The 17,023-nt window shown below is 44.7% G+C and overlaps 1 protein-coding gene across 1 annotated transcript in view; it reads right to left on the bottom strand.

Annotated features, from left to right (window-relative positions):
• The window catches only part of TSEN15 (tRNA splicing endonuclease subunit 15), a 122,386-nt gene that overhangs the window by 25,186 nt on the left and 80,177 nt on the right, over nt 1-17,023 (bottom strand). The window contains exons 6-8 of the transcript XR_008293343.1: nt 12,627-12,702; nt 3,677-3,740; nt 455-539 (exon numbers count right to left, since the gene is read on the bottom strand). The gene's annotated coding sequence lies outside the window, so the exon portion shown is untranslated. The remainder of the gene's footprint in view (nt 1-454; nt 540-3,676; nt 3,741-12,626; nt 12,703-17,023) is intronic.

The following is a 17,023-nucleotide window of genomic DNA, read 5'->3' as shown; positions in this document are numbered from 1 at the left end:
ATCTCACTATATATGTATGAATAAAGATTTCCACCATTTTGTGGCTACTTAGAAAACTATATATGGTTAATTAGCTTGATGAATAATTCTGATTATTCGGCCGTATGCCTCTATTATTAATTCAGACCACTAGCACAGGTGGAAAGGAGGAAAAATATTTGACTGATCTGGCATTATTTTACTTATTGGTTTCCCTCTTAATGTGAATTTTAAAATATTTACTTATTTACTTATTTGCCTGGCTTCCCTATTTAGTTAAAACTCTGGAAGGGAGAGAAGGGGAGCCATTAAATGATTATAGCAGATTTCCCTTGTTTTGTCACTACAGTTTCCTCTCCCTCTTCCATCCTACCCCTAACACCACACACAAACACTTCTGCAAAGTCGTCTGTATCAGGTGATACTGGCCCAATGGCCAAGATGAGCACTGGACCAACGCAGCTGCAGAACTTACATGAGAATTTGCAAGACAGACTTGTGAGAGCCAGACTCAGTGTGGCTGCTTTCTTGAGAAAAGAAGAGCTGTTTTAGGTCAAGAGCTGTCGGCAGCCAGATTTTCCAGGGTATCGAAGAGAAACAGAGAAACGAAGAAGAAAGTTAATGTACAGAGTGGAGCAGAGGTGAGAGACAAATACAGTGACCATGAATTAACCTTTTTTGTAATTGTGATAGAATATGTACAATGTAGAATTTACTATTGTAATCCTTTTTGAATGTGTAATTCAGTGGCATTCAGTACATTATATTGTTGTGCAACCTTCACCACCATCCATCCCCAGAACCTTTTCATCGTCCCAAACTGAAACTCTACCCAGTGAACAATACTTCTCCAATTCCCCCATGCTCCCAGCCTTTGGTAATTACTCTTCTACATTCTTTCTCTATGAATCTGACTATTCTGGGAATTAATCATTCGTACCAGGGTATTGTTGAGAGCTGCATCAGTTAGCAATTTATTGTCACTCAGATCCGAATTCACCCTTCCATACAGGTTCCACAATAACAAATGGAATTCCTTTAAAGCATTTCTCCCCTACAAAGAACACCTGTTGAGGTTTCTCAGGAGAGGGTACTAGAGGGATAATGCAGGAGGAAGGGGCCTTCCTGCTGGTTCTGGCAGCCGCATTGTCAGTTGGTGGTACTCTATCCCAGCCACAGGCTCAGAACTCATGGTCCCTTGGTGACTTTACAGCCCCAACCTGGCCAGTGATCACCTGGACGTCTTGACATGGACATGGTATATTCCAAGCCTCCTGTCTTCAATGGCACCCCACTCTCTCTTCAAGCTCCTGTGCCAGACCGCTGGCTGCAGATTTTCTATGCCCAACCTGTGCCCCAGAGAGTTGCTTCCTGCTTGCTCACGGATTGCAGACCAGCTCTGGTCTGGGCAAATCTCTCTGCCATCCAATGGTTGCAATTCCAGCCTTGGGAAGGGGGTCCCCTTTCATATCTGTCTCTCCTTAGGTGCTCTCTCTTGGCCCTAGGATACCACATAGACTTTCCCTATATCTTATAATTGCTCTTTTATCAAAAATTTAAAAATATTTATATTAAGCTTCCCTTATTTAAGTCACTGTGTGGTTTCTGCCTGTTGTTTACATCTGGCAGATGTAAACCAGGATAGTTCTGTGCAAACTAGGGTGTGTGTTCACCTCCTCTAGGGACGGAAGGGAAAGTCCTGACTGCATTTGAAGCTCTGGCTATAGTTTATTTCTCTTTTTTTTTAATTTTTAAAATAAGTTTATTTATTTAGAGAGAGAGAGAGAGAGCAGGGGAGGGGCAGAGACAGAGGGAGAGACAGAATCCCAAGCAGGCTCTGTGCTGACAGCTCGATGTGGGGCTCAAACCCACAAACCATGAGATCATGACCTGAGCCAAAACCAAGAGCTGGACGCTTAACCAACTGAGCCACCCATGCACTCCATAGTTTATTTATGAAGTCTACTATGTATCTGCCCTTGGGTCTTGAGACAAATTTGTTTCTTCAAAACAAATTCTAGCTTTGTCTTTAAGAGAGCTTAAATGTGTTTCTGTTACTTGAAACTAAGGGAGGCATCACTAATAAAAATGTAATTTCACATTCTTTCAAATATGGCTCAGAAAAAGGGATAGAGGGATGAAGAAAGACTACCTAAAACCAGAAAAAAAGAAAGGAAGACTATGCCAAGGGTTAACATGGCAGCAAATTCTCAGTTGAGCTTGATGTTGATGTTAGGCCTTCAGGTTCTGTGACTCACCTCTCTTGTCACCAGTGGGGGAACTCATACAAAGGGAACTAAGTGGGGGACTGGCTGACCCAAAGATTCTGAATGCAAAGAAACAAGGCTGAGGTCGAATGAAGCCTCTTACTCCCACTGCAACCAGACCTTGAGACCTGCTCAACTCAGTGTGTATCTGAGAGTTGGGTATGCAGAGTCAACCCAAGTTCATTCACCAGGCACCTGTGAGGACCAGGGCTGCCTCACACCCCCAACTACCAGGGGGTAGAGTAGGAGCCCGCTATCTAGCAGCACACTTCCAGTGAAGGGAACATTCTGGACTGGTTTTGCTCAGCAGACAGAGTAAGTCCCTGCCCATTACTAAAGCATGTCCCAGGAAATGTCAGACTCTTGCCTATCACATTTGTCTTTTTTTTGTCTGAGAAGGGGTGCGCAATGGGGAGGAGACAGAGAGGAGAAACCTTCCTCCCCTGCATTTCTCTTCATATGAAGAAAATACCAAAATGTTGGTGTTCATTCCCTCCTCTATGAGCCAAGATGCGAGACCACTTCTCAACACTACTATTACTATTTTCCAGGCCAAGCCACCATTGCCTCTTGCCTGGATTGCTGTGGTAGCCTCCTCACTGTCTCCTTCCCCACTTCAGTCTATTCTTAACCTTACAGCCAGAGTGATTCCATGAAAATAGAAGTTAGCCTGTCTCACTCTTCTCTTGGAAACCCTCCATTTGTTTCTCATCTCAGAGCAAAAGCCAAAGGACTTACTTTGGCCTGCAAGGCCCCACACCATCTAGATTCCCATGACTTCTCTGACTTTATCTCCCACTAGTTTAATGTGGCAGACTCACGACAACAACTGGTCCTAATTCTCCATCCCTCACTATACTCACACCGTTTGCAGTGTGACTTCGACAGTCTCCCCCAAAAGAAGTGGGATTTGTTCTCCATCCCTGGAAACTAAGCTGGTCTCATGAATTTCTTTGGTCAATAGAATGTGCCATTGTTTCAGTTCTGAACCCAGACCTTAAGAGGTTTTGTGTGCGCTGTGTACTCTCCCTCCTCCCCATCTCCTCTCTCTCTCTCTCTCTCCCCTTCTCTTGTCCTCTTTCTCTCTTTCCTCTCTTCTTACTTTCTTTTTCCTTTCTCTCCTCCTCCTCCTCCCTCCACACTCCTGCTATGACATAAGAACAGAATATCAGCCTACTGGAAGATGTGAGGCACACAGACATATGGAGCAGAGCTAAGTCAATCCAGTTGTCTTATCTAAGACTGAGATGTGTGAGGGAGCCGAGACAAGATCAGCAAAACTGTGCTGACTTGTAGCTGACTGCATAGGCATTGAGTGAGCCTTGACAAACTCAGCTCATCTCAGCAGAACCACCCCAGTGATCTTTAGACTCACGAGTAAAACTAAATGATTGTGTGCCACTGAGGTTCTGAGGTTGTTTGTTACTCACCATTCTTGTGAGATAGATGACTGATACATTCCTCTGCCCATTCTTCTCCAGCCATAATTGCCCTCTGGAAAACAGCAGTCACATTCCTACCTCAGAGGCTTTGTACTTGCTGTTCCCTCTGGCTAGAGTCCTCTTCCCTGACCCACCCCACCCCCAATAGCTGCATGCCTTGATCCCTAACCTCCTTCAGATCATCTCTCCAATGTCACTTTCTTAGTGAGATCTTGTCTGGACATATATAATATGATCTTCTAACACATCCTTTTCTCCCTTTTGAACTTAAAAACATTGTTTTAATGTTTATTTTTGAGACAGAGAGAGAGAGAGAGAGAGTGAGCAGGGGAGGGGCAGAGAGAGAGGGAGACACAGAATCCAAAGCAGGCTCCAGGCTCTGAGCTGTCAGCACAGCCCAACGCAGGGATCAAACTCATAAGCCATGAGTTCACGACCTGAGCTGAAGTCTGACGCTTAACCGACTAAGCCAGCCAGGCGCCCCTCCCTTTTCAACTTTAACTTTCTCCTTAGCACTTGTTGCTATCAAATATATTTTACGTATTCCTTATTTTTCTTGCTTATTATCTAACTTACTCGAAAGCTCCTTGGAAGCAGGGATTTTTGCTCTTTTTTCATTCGTTACTCTATTCCCATGCCCAGAATTATGCCTGGCACATAATAACACAATACACATATTTATCAAATAAGTAAATGAATGAGTGTGACTTCTCCATGGAATGATAGAGATGATTGGAAAATGTTTTCTTAATTTTTAAAAACTGGAAAAATTAAAAATCCCTGAATTAAATTTGTTTGATCTAAGTTCTCTTCCACCGCCATGATCGTAGTCACAGCCACCCTGACCTTCTGTCTGGATTGCTACAATTGCTTCCTAACTGGTTTTTCTGCACCTGTCCCTGCTCCATATAATCCATCACAGCCACGGTGGTCTTTTTTTTAAAGAGAAAGCTGGACTGAGACGGATATCCTTAGCATTGCCTAACAGGACCTGAAAGATTTGCTCCTCCCTACCTCTCCACCCTCAACTCTTCTTGCTAGCTCATCGGTCCTAAGGTTCCTTAAAATTGCCATGACCCTTCCTGCCTCAGGACATTTCCATGAGCTGTTCCTACCCTCAGGGAATGCTCATCACCATCACCATCATCATCATCATCATCCCTTTGCCCAGTCAACCCCTATTCATCCTTTTGATCTCGTCTCAAGGATTATTTCCTCAGGAAAGCCTTCATAATTCAATGTTTTTTTCTTTAAGGCACACAATACGACTTCTAACAGTAAGTTTGTGTGGCTTGTATGATGTCTGCTTTTCCCAACATACTGTAAACTCACTGAGGACTTAAGCTATTCACCAGGTCATTTGGATGAGTTTGGCCTCAGATTCACCTAAGCCCTTTGTAGAGACTCAGTGTCAAACAGGAACCCATGAAGAAAAGAGCTTTTGCATAAGGAGTTGAGTCTTCCAGGAAAGACTCAGCCCTGATGATATTTTTGTTCCTTTCTAAAGCCACAAAGGTCTATAAGCCATCCCTCCCCATGACCACCGCCAGTCCATTAGCAGTAGAAGCCAGAGAGAATATTTACATTCTAAGGGGTTTGTACTGAAGAATGACATCTCTCGTCATTCTTGCAATGTCATGATTTATGCAATCAAGTCTTGCTTTAGAGGACAGCCATTAGCCACAGGAATGGGCACAGCAAGAACAGCAGAAGCAGTGGTGATTAACTCTAGCTGGGATTTTAGTCTTCTATTGTCGTGAACAAGTTGCCACAAACTAAGCAGATTAAAGCAACGCGAATTTATTATCTTACAGTTTCGTGGATCAGGATCCAAAGCACAGCTTCACGGGATCCCAGCTCAGGGTCTCACAAGGCTGCAGTCAGGGTCAGGCTGCAGCTCTCATCTGACACTCGAGGTTCTCATCTGAGCTCATTCAAGGTGTTGGCAGAATTCAGTTCCTTGTGGCTGCAGGAATGAGTTCCCCATTTTCTTGCCAGCTGTCAGCTGGGAATCATGCTCAGCTCCCAGAGGCCAGTGGCTCTCCTTGCCACATAGGCCGTTCACCACATGGATGTTTTTAATTTTTTCCAGGCCAGCTGGAATGTACTGTTCCGACTTCTCTGTGACCAGTGGAGAATGCTCTCTGCTTTTAAAGGGCTTACGTGACCAGGTCAGGTCCACCCTGATAAGCTCCCTTTTTGCCATATAATATAACATAACCATGGGGGTGATATTTCACTGTATTCAGAGGTCCTTCTGAACTCACGGGGATTAGACGGGCACCACACTGGGGGATCCTGCCTACCACAGGCAGCTAGGATCGCTGATCTTAATAACAAAAAACTACTGAGGTTATATTCTTGCCAACACTGTGCTAATTACATTTCAGCATTTAATCTTTAAAATAACCTATGAGGTAAATTCTATTACTCTCCTTGTTTTACAGGTGAAGAAACTGAGGCTCAGAGGCCAGGTGACTTTGTCTAATTTCACACAATCAGTAAGAAGCATAGCCTACATTTTGAACTCTGGTCTTTCTGACTCCAGAACTCATTCTTTTTCACTTTACCTCATCGAAGCTGGTTCTCCTGTAACCAGCAGAATGATGATTGTCAGTATTTATGGCTGTAAATCCTGGTAGTCCTGCCCACACCTCAGGAAATAGGTTCTTCATAAAAATGTTCTTAATTAACCTTTAATTAGCTAAAATGTGTTATCCATATCCTACGAAGAACTCTAGTTGATAATCACTTTAAACTCTTAGTGGAGTTATTGACTCAGGTATAAACTGGTGTTAAAAGCTTTCGGCATAAGGTTATTGGGGCACCAGACATTTGTATAGTATTGCCAAAATAACACCACCCAGTTTGCCTTCCAGTCACAAGGGTGAAAACTTAGTGCTACAATGGAAGGGTAAGATTGCCATTTGCCTTCAGTTCAAATGCTAGGATCCCTAATAGTGGGTCGGTCAGAACATACTTATCTTATGACAAAATGCAGTATGAATTTCACATCTCCTGTGATACAATCTAGATAACAAGGTTTAACCTAAATTCATTATGACTTTGCGTTTGACTTCCATTTTATGAAAAATTAAGTGGGTTAGAGAAACAAGCTCTAGAGAAACACAGAAAAGGAACTAGTCACATCGAGAAAATGGGATGTTTTATAGATAATTGCCCAAATCCATTTAACAAGCATGATATCATGTCTTTTGTCTATGGCAAAAGAGCTTAAGAAATATCCATGTAATGACAATCGTGTATATTCATGCCTGAATTGGTCCTTAACTGGACAAACCAGCTAGAGAGGACATATGGGGGATGACTGAGGAAATAAAAGGTGGACCAGGTATGAGATTAGATGTATTGACATGGAAAGTTCCAGATTATTAACCTTAGAAAGAAAGCAATTACAAAAGAGTCTGTAACAATTTAAAAAATAGTATATTTCTCATTTTGAAAAAGATATGTAAGAATACATAAAAATTCTGGAAGGGTATACAATAAGATTACCAGTGGTAATCTCTAGTTGGTGGAAATAGTGTTTTTATTTTCTTATTTGTTATTTGTTTACCAGTACATGTGATGCTTTGCAATTATAAGATAGTTTAAAAATATATATATGTTAAAGTTTATTTATTTATTTGAGAGAGCAAGCGAGAGCAGGAGAGGGGCAGAGAGAGAGGGAGAGAGAATCCCAAGCACGCTCCATGCTGTCAGCACAGAGCCCAACGCAGGGCTCGATCTCATGAACCATGAGATCATGACCTGAGCCAAAACCAAGAGTCGGATGCTCAACCAACTGAGGTGCCCCAATGATAAGAGATTTTTAATTTAATATAAAGGAAAGAAAGTCATCAGTATATAAGTTTTAGCCTAAGCCATGGGAGTAAATGAGATTGCTCAGGGAAGGGGCTATCCAGAATAAGAGGGCTAAGACCACAGCATTCAAAAACATCAAGGTTTCAGAGAGAAGACCAAGGAAAGAGAGCTAGTCAGAGACTGAGGATGAGCCATGAAAGAACAGAAGAAGCAGGAAGGCCAGGGAAGGGGAGGTTTCCAGAGGAAAGGATAGCCAGGTGTATCAAATGCTAAGGATGGGCAAGCAGGATGAAGAATAAAAGGTCACTGACTTCACGGTAGGAAGTCAACAAAGACTTTTGCACGTGGAGGGATAAGGAATGAGAGGTGGTTCTTGTAAAGAGTTGGCAGTGGGGGAAGGACACAAGACAGCAAGTAGAAGTCAGTCGTGGTGCCCATCTTTGCACAAGGAGGTGAGCAGCGACAAGTTGCCACTCAGGTGTGCTCCAGGTAAAGGAAACACTGGAACACTGCTCCTTTACCCAGCGAGAGTGGCGCCTCCTGCAGGATGTAAAGGGAAGGCTCTATGAAGCCGGCAGAGCAACAAAGAGTTAAGCAGCGTGTCGGTAGATTGGAGAAGGCCAGTGGGAATGAAGAAATTGAAAACCTAAGACTCGAGAAGGCAGGATCATTTATAGCACAGGATGCCCAGGCCACAGAGCAGAGAACTGGGTGGAGCACAGAGGAGGCTGGTGACCCTGTGCAGGACTGAGGCTGGCTTCCTCTGAATCAGAGTGAACGTTCAGGAGTCAGGACCAAAACCAGGCAACTCTCACCTTCTGTTCAAGTCACCAAACTGGTGATGATTAACAATGATAAGTATACTTGGAAAGCAGGTTTTCTAAGGGACAGTGTGCTGGTTTTTAAGTTCTGCAAAGCCACATTAGGAGGCGCTAGACCATGTGGGCCTCGCACATTATTGGAGCAGGAGGCTGTCCATATGATGGGATTTGAGGGGTGGCCCATCACCCCAGGAGTATCTCCCATGGGTTTTTCTTAGTGATAGGTGCTGTGATGAGTGAATAGACAGTGGAAGGTTTGGGGTCAGTAGATGAGTTTATGGTCTATCCTTTCTGTCATGTACACTTTTTGAACTTCAGTTTGACTTGCTTCAGTGAACATTTATCAAATACCCACAGGGCGAAAATGGCAGTGTTCTCAGTACAGCCCATGACATTTCATTTGATCCACAAACTGGGTGAAGGGGCTTGAATAATCTGGGGCTGTACCTGCAATGAGAAATAGACAATAGTTCTTGTGTGCCCGGATCAGAGAATTGCCTCCCTGAAAAAATAAGCCTGAAGAAAGAACAAAGGTGCCATGTTCAGTCTGATCATTTCCTTTCTTTCTCTGTACTCTCTTCCCATCGCCCCATCACTCAATCAGAAAGCCCCGATGTCCTCTGGCCTCTTCTGCCCCATCCAGTCCTGCCTTGGTGCTGCTGACCACACAGCAAACTGTCCCCGGGTCAGCAGGTCTCAGATGTGCCTGCAACACTCCAAACTGGGGCTTCACAGAGACCACAGACATCTTCCGGGGGACTCAGCAGCTGCTCAGGGTCATGCAGCTCAGAGTGCATTAATCAAATGTTATTATTCCCCACCGCTCTGTTTGCTGTGTCAGTTAGATCTGGGACAAGCTGTTGGTCAGAGGGTTTGCTCCCTGGTGTCTGTTTGTAGACACTCATCTTCCCAATTTATCCTTCAAGCAATACTTTGTAGGACAAGACCCGTATCCCCCATTTTCCTCACAGCTTTAGGAACTCTGGGGCTTTGCACAAATGTGTACAAGGTGTAGAGATTCCAGCCAAGAGAAGAGAGTGGGAAGGAACACTGCAGCGGGAGGGAGGGCTGGAAGGTGCTGGGCCATTAATTACAGCTCAGTGGGGACAGAGAAGGAAACAGCAACTCGGAGTGGAGCTCCAGAGCAAAAGCAAACAGGAAGGTTTTAATGAGAAAGTCCCTGAGAGGAAATGACTCAATGGTTTGGAAAGAGTGGGCTTCAGAGAGGCTGGAGGCAACATGTGTGGAGCCCCATCCATAGGGAGGGAGTGGAGTCAGCCGGAGGCAGGCAACTGGGGAGGGGCACGCAGGACTTTCTTTTTGGCACCCAGAGATAGCAATCAGCCTGTCCACTCGGGGCTTTGCCCCACATGTCCATGGATGGGAGTTGGAGAAGGGAGTCTCAGGGCAGAAACAGCTGTTCCATCTGCAGCAAGGTTGAGAAAACCCTCTTGATTCTCAGTATGGCAGTGCGGGGTGGGGAGGGAAGCTGAGATTGCTTGGTCAAGGATCTGTTTGGAAAAGGTGCTGGAATATCCTGGGGCTGGGCTGCAATGAGGGATGCACAGCAGCATTTCCAGGGTCTGGAACACAGAACTTGCTCCCTAAAAAAAATGCCGACAGATGAGCAAAGACGATCGTGTTGCAGTCTTGGTGTCTGCATCAGAGAGAGAAGCATTTTGATTCAAAAGTCAGGGCATGGTATCTGAGAAATTTTTTTACCTAGTTACTGAATTTCTGCACATGGAATGCCTTAAGACAGTATAAAATGAGATCATACTTATCATAAATGTACCAAAATGAATTTATTAAGAATTGTAAAATTGTATCAAATTGGAAGTGCCCTGGAGAATCTGGCATGAATGAACACTGTTTTGAAACAAAGCCTATCTGAGCAGAGCTCAAGGACAAAAGTCTTCACAAATCATGAATTCATTAGTTTCTTCATGAATCAGGAGTTAGGGGAGAGGGGAAGTGGGGAGAACAAGTTCCCTTCTGTGGGGTGGGGGGTGTGGGCGGAGAAGCTAAAGTCCCTCTGGTGTGTTCAAGGATGTGGATGCTGGGGCCGGGGACCTAGCCTTGAGCCCTTGCTCTTGAGCGTCCTGGCTGCGTCTTGGGCAAATCTGAGCTCCCCGATTTGCAAAGTCAGGACCGCACTGAGTCCACCAGGTGGCTGTGAGAATTCCAGCCATTCCACTGGGTACCTAGACCAGTACCCGGCATGGATGGGGCATGTCTAAGATAGCAGCTCCTTTCCTCTCTCCACCCACACTGAGTGATATAGGGAAGGATGTCCCAGCTTGGAAAGGTATCAGTCACGGAAAACACCCTGCGGTTTAGCAGACATTTGGGAACTCCGTCCGAAACACTCCTCTCAGGCAAGTGGGGGAGGAGAGAACACGGGGCAAGTCAAGCTGTCTGCTGCCCAGCACCCACCACAAACCAGTAACGGGTTGGGCTTCTCACTGGCTGGAAACCAGCACAGAGAGGAAGCAGCAAACACTATGAGAGGAAACAAAGTTTCCTGTTCAATGAGAGGTGAGCAAGAACCTGGCGATTCTGGAAGAGCAAAAGAACAAGGGCAGTAAAGGGAGGAAAACATAAACAAATGAACTGTGGAGCACCCGGGGTGCATTTTATCTGACCGGAGGAGCAGCCTGTACAGAGAGGATGTGGGAACCTCGATTGTGTTACAAATCATCACGAGGAACTTCCAGCCTTAGCTGATCCAGCAGGTGGCTCTTGCAGCAACTTAAAAGGGCATATAAAAGCCACTCACCAAGGCCCTCCTGCAAGGGGACGGGGGAGGTCTTGTCATTTCCACCCAAACCTGGCTCTCAGCGCTGTCACTTCTGCATACCCTGGCTTTTTCTAAAAAGGTCTCTGTCTTTTCAATTTCATCATTTACACCACTTGCTTCAATGATTCTCAACTTGGCATGCTGCTCCACGATTTTGCTACTTTCTGAGTCACATGCTTTTTACCTACATTACTAGTGGGGCTTGGGGTCCAGCCTCTGAAGGAGGTTGCCAAACCTTCCCATTCCTTTCCCAAGGCTAGCCAGTGATGCGTGTTGTCAGAAACACTCTCTGCCTCAAAGTCTCTTTTTCTAATTCTAGATAATCCTTGGAGAAAGATCTCAGGCTGGGCCATGACTACCTAAGAGTTCAAGACCATTCAGATGAATACGTATTTGGGCATCTACGATGTGGCCGGCACGATGGGGGAGTCCAAGGTGAAGACTTATTTTCGACTCTCCAGGGCTTTGCTGCCTAGAGGGAAACCATATATAGGGTCTATTTGTTTTAGTACTTACTAAGCACTAAAGTAAAACGGGTTAATTCTTGGTGTTTTATTGTAGAAGTTAATATGAGAAAGAATGAAATCTGGCCCTTTGTAGCAACGTGGATGGAACTGGAGAGTGTTACGCTAAGTGAATTAAGTCACACAGAGAAAGACAGATACCATATGTTTTCACTCTTACGTGGATCCTGAGAAACTTAACAGAAACCCATGGGGGAGGGGAAGGGAAAAAAACTTAGAGAGGGAGAGAGCCAAACCATAAGAGACTCTTAAAAACTGAGAACAAACTGAGGGTTGATGGGGGGTGGGAGGGAAGGGAGGGTGGGTGATGGGCATTGAGGAGGGCACCTGTTGGGATGAGCACTGGGTGTTGTATGGAAACCAATTTGACAATAAATTTCATATTAAAGAAATAAATAAATAGCATGCTAATAACATAAATGAAGCCTAACCTAAAGCTACACTAGGTCTCTTACAGGCAGGACACGTGCCAGGTAAAAGAGCAGGCTGCTGGTGCTCTTTCCAGGCTGTGGAGGAAGGGTTGACCAGAAGTGCCTCTTTCCCAGGTGAGGGACTATGTCCACAGATTCCTGGGAACCACAAGCAGGTTCCAGGAAGCGTTATCACAGAGGAGTTTGGGAGGGCACCAAGGAGCACATGTTACTGAGAACAGACGCTCTTTCCCCAACTTTCTCCTGCTTACCCTGCTAATCCTGGTTCACAGAGACCTTACCTCTTATTGCTCGTCTCCACTTTAGTCACTTATTCAGGAAGCAGCAGATTTGCCGTGTGTCAGCTACTGTGCGAGGCTCCGGGGACTCAGTCCTTGCCCCCAGGAACTTGCACTGGAGAGGACCATTGCCTTTGCACTATATTCTCAGCTTCTCATTCTTTTCCACAGATGAAGTCTTTAGAATCCTGCATGGAATTCCCACCCTCACTTCTGCAGATAAACAATCAAGCCTCCTTTTATTTGCTCAACCACATACCTCGAAGGGGACGTGCACGAGGTGCGTCATTTTCTCCAGGATTTTTCTTGGTGCCATCTGATTCTAGGCCAGGAGCCTGCAAAAAGCAAGAACTTTGGAGTGAGGGAGACATGGATTGGGACAGTGCAGTGCCTCACAGCAGTGGATGAATCTTCCCAGGGGATTTTGGACAAGAGCGAGTGTTAGCATTAGTAGAGGTATTGTGTAACAGGACACGATGGCTAGGACGTTGGGGATTTCCTGATAAGGCAAGCAGGTCTTATTTTCTAGGGTAAGGTAAGCTAGTTAAAGCTGAGTTGGAGGACTGTGATTGGTGTTTGTTAAGTTTCCTTGACAAGTGCTTCCCGTAAATGCAGGCTGACTTAGGTTCAGATTTGTGATGTGGGCAGGTCCACTGAAGTGGCCTCCATTTTGTGGGTCCCCAGATACAAATTAACATTATCATATTTTCGGTTGGGTTCCTTGGAAGCAGAGCCTGAGGCAAAGTTTTGGGGACATGTGATTTATTGATCTATTCAGGAAAAACTTGTAAGTGACACAGGGAAGCAGAAAAGTGAAGGAAAGAGTAGAGCAAGGATGTGGTCTCAGAAAATGCCAGACGTGATCCATAGAAAACTCTGAGGCATAAGTGATATCACAGAAATCTTCTCACCACAAGGCAAGAGGGCCAGACTTCTGTGGGTTGGGAAGGTGTGTGTGTGTGTGTGTGTGTGTGTGTGTCTGTGTGTGTGTGTGTGTCTGTGTGTGTGCGCGCGTGTATGTGTGTGGGTATGTGTGGGTGTGTGTGTTGGGGAGACTTGACCTCACAGCTGAGTCATCTCCCATTAGCTGTAAGGGAAGCTGTGAGCTGTTAGCACACGGCTGCTGTAGGATGGGTTCACCAGCATGGTAAGAGGGACGTGGGTGGGACAGCAAATGAATCCATCACACATAGGTTCCAATGCAGCGTTCACCTTCACAAGTTAGAGTGACCATTATATCAGGGGATTGTGAAAAGCCCCTGGTACAGTAACTGTCCCTCCCTCTCCCTTCAGGCATTACGAGGCAGAAGATCTTGACAGACCAGCCCAATCCAAAAGCCTATCTGATTCATACGCTGGTGTGGCAAGAAAGTAAATCCATCACTGAAACCTTATTCCTCTGTACCTCCATCCCCAACCACATGGAGGAATCCAGCCTACACCTGGTCTCCTGCTCATCCAGGGCTTTGACTGTTGTCACTGCCCCCAAAGAATTAGTGCCTTTCCTGCCAAAAAGTCGGTCCTTTTGATACCTCTAGAGCAGTATTTCTCAAACTATTAAGCTCTAGTTTATTGGGGGTTAGGGAATGGCAGGTAGAATAATGTCTCTTCTAAAGATGCCCACACCTTAATTCCTGGAACCCGTGACTGTGTTGCCTTACATGGCAAATGGAACTTTGCTGATGTGACTAAGAGTACGGACCTTGAGATGGGGAGGCTATCCTGGATTATCCAAGTGGGCCCAACCTAACACATGAGCCCTTAAGTTGAAAATCTTCCTTGGCTGTGGTCCAAGAGAGATGAGACAGAAGAAGAAGGGGGAGAGATTCAAAGTTTAAGAGGGTTTTGACATAGGAGCCAAGGAATTCGGGAAGCCTCTAGAAGAAGCTGGGAATGGCCCTCAGCCAGCAAGGAAACGGAAACCTGCGGTCCTATAACCACAAGGAATTCAATTCTACCAAGAACCGGAATGACTAAGGGAATGAATCCTCTCACTGAGCCTCAAGAAAGAAACACAGGCATACTGACACCTTGATTTTATTCTGGTGAGACCCGCATCAGACTTCCAATCTACATACTGTATAATAATACACTTGTGTTGTTTATGCTGTTAAATTTTTGGTAATTTGTTACAGCAGCGATAGAAAACTAATGCAGAGGTCTTGATCAAGTTAGTTTAGGAAGTGATGCTATAGATTATAGAACATACTACTCACCTTGTTATGAGAGTCATAGTAAAAACAAAACCAGTAACAAAACATTAATTGAATCAGATAGCAGATAAGTTGTTCACTACAAAGGGAGAGGCTGACGCTATCTTGATTCATAATTCTGTGTTCTGATAGCATCACATATTTTGTGCAAATACAGGGCCGCAGACCCACAGCATCACGTTCCGTTGTCATAGTTACTCTCTGAAAAGAAAGATGCCCTGACAAAGACCAGATTGGCTGCAGTAAGGGGTGGGAAGGTACCCTGAGGGTAGCCAGATGCTACTACATTCATGTCAGAGACATTTTTCCGAAGTTTGTATGCAGTCAGCTCTGTCCCCAAAGGAAAATGGTCATTTACATTTAGAAAACAGGAAGCCCATATTAATGATGGATACTTTCTGTTGAGAATTTGTCCTTCCATCCTAACACTTAGGAAACCAAATATCAACAGCAAAAAAAAAATGTTTTGAAATGGATTTTGCCTCAGATTAAGCACAACTACTGGCAACTTCATGTACCTCATTTCTTACCCTTCTCCAACTCAATCCAACTCAATCTAGCTACAGCTTCCTGTATGAACACACCAAGCTTATCCCTCTGCAGGGACTTTATACCTGCTCTTCCCTCAGCCCAGATTGCCCTTTCTTCAGATGTTTGCATGCTTCACTCCCTCCCTCCTTCCCTCCGTTCATTCAGGCCTCTGTTCAAATGTTCCCACTTCAGACAGGTCTTCCCTAAGCACTTTATCTGAACTAGACACTGTCTCCAAACTTGTCAATGTCCTTTCCAACTTTATAGTTCCTCATGGCATTTCTGTATTTATTTGAGTAGCTGGTCATTGTTTCCCTATCAGATTGTAACCTACATGAAGGCCAGGCCCTTGTCTCTTATTCACTGCTGTATCCCTGGTTTCTGGCTTGTGGTGAGTACCTCATGAGATTCAACATGTGTTGACTGAAGGCATTTCTTGGAGTCTTGGTTCTCCACTGCCATACTAGTCACCCTACCTCACCCAATTTCTTCCAAACCCACGTTCTTCCCCTAGTCCAATGCAATTGGTATGGAAGATTGTATATTTCAGAGAGAGTCACCATAATGTATATCCCAGTTCACATGTCCCTCTTACAAACTGATGTTGATACTTCTTTGAGGAGTGTGTTCGTGTTCTCTCCTCTTGAATCTAGGCTGGTCTGTGACTATTATGGGACTATAATGGGACACCATGTGACTTCCAAGTCTTGGTCATAAAGGTGAGACAGCGTTTACCTTGTTTACCTCATTCTTAGGCCTCTCCCTCCAGGAACACGGCCCCCATCCTGTGTAAAATCTCAAGCCATGTGGAAAGGCCATGTGTAGATGTCTTGACAGCTAAGCTAAGGTCCCAGATAACAGCCTGAGGTCCCAACTTCCAGACATAGGAGGAAGCCTTTGAGATGACTCCAGCCCCAACCACTGTCTGACTACAACTGTAGGAGAGACCACAGTGAGAACCACAAGCCAGTCAGACCCCTAAAATCCATGGAGGACAATAATAAAATGATCATTCTTGTTTTAAGCCAGTAAGTTTAAGGATGCTTATTCTGTAGGAATAAGTAACTGAAACAGATGGGATATGAAATGGTCTATTAGAAGATCTGATTTCTAATCTGTCTTCTGTGCCATTCACACTTGCCAGTCCCTCTTCTTCCCAAAGACTATTTCCAACGTACCAAACCACAGCAAAAGTGTAGCCATCTCTTCTAACCTTCACCCTAGGATGATTTAGTGAAATGTGCTTATCTTCAGGAATTATGCTTAGAAAAAAAAATATATATATATATATATTATAAATATATATTTACAATATATATTTATAAAATATATATATTTATAAAAATATAAAATAAATATATATATATATCAAGATTTTCCTATTATCACAATTCAGAATTTTCCTAGATTCAGCCACTCTGAAGATTAATAAGTCACCTAGGACAGCTGGATTAATGAACTTCGTCCCATTGTTCGTCTTCTCAGGCCCAGCCCCATGCCACTTCCTGGTGGCAGTTCCTTTTCCAGCAGCCTTATCAGATGAAAGCCAGTCAAACTCACCTCTGCAGCAGGGGCAACCCCTCCTAAAAGGGTGCTCAACTGCTTCTGCCTACCAGTACTTACTCAAGGGCAGGGGCAAATCCCAGAGCCCCATCACCTCACTTGGCTGGACCCCATCTGGGAGGGGTATTTATCTGCAGTGGGGTTGGATAACAAACTTGTGGTCAGAACCCCTCAAATGCAGTTAAGCACTGAGTCTGGAAAATAAGCTGGAGATGGAAATATATGCAAAAAAGTACAGTGTCTGTCACTGGGGGAAGAAAACAGGGAGACTGTATGGGTAGGGGACATAGAATGGGTCAGTCTGATGATAATGGGTAAAATCACGAGGTCTGGATTTAGGTGGGCCTGA

Source organism: Acinonyx jubatus, chromosome E4, assembly GCF_027475565.1.
Source record: "Acinonyx jubatus isolate Ajub_Pintada_27869175 chromosome E4, VMU_Ajub_asm_v1.0, whole genome shotgun sequence".
Classification (NCBI taxonomy): domain Eukaryota; kingdom Metazoa; phylum Chordata; class Mammalia; order Carnivora; family Felidae; genus Acinonyx; species Acinonyx jubatus.
This window is presented reverse-complemented; position numbering and strand designations above follow the sequence as displayed.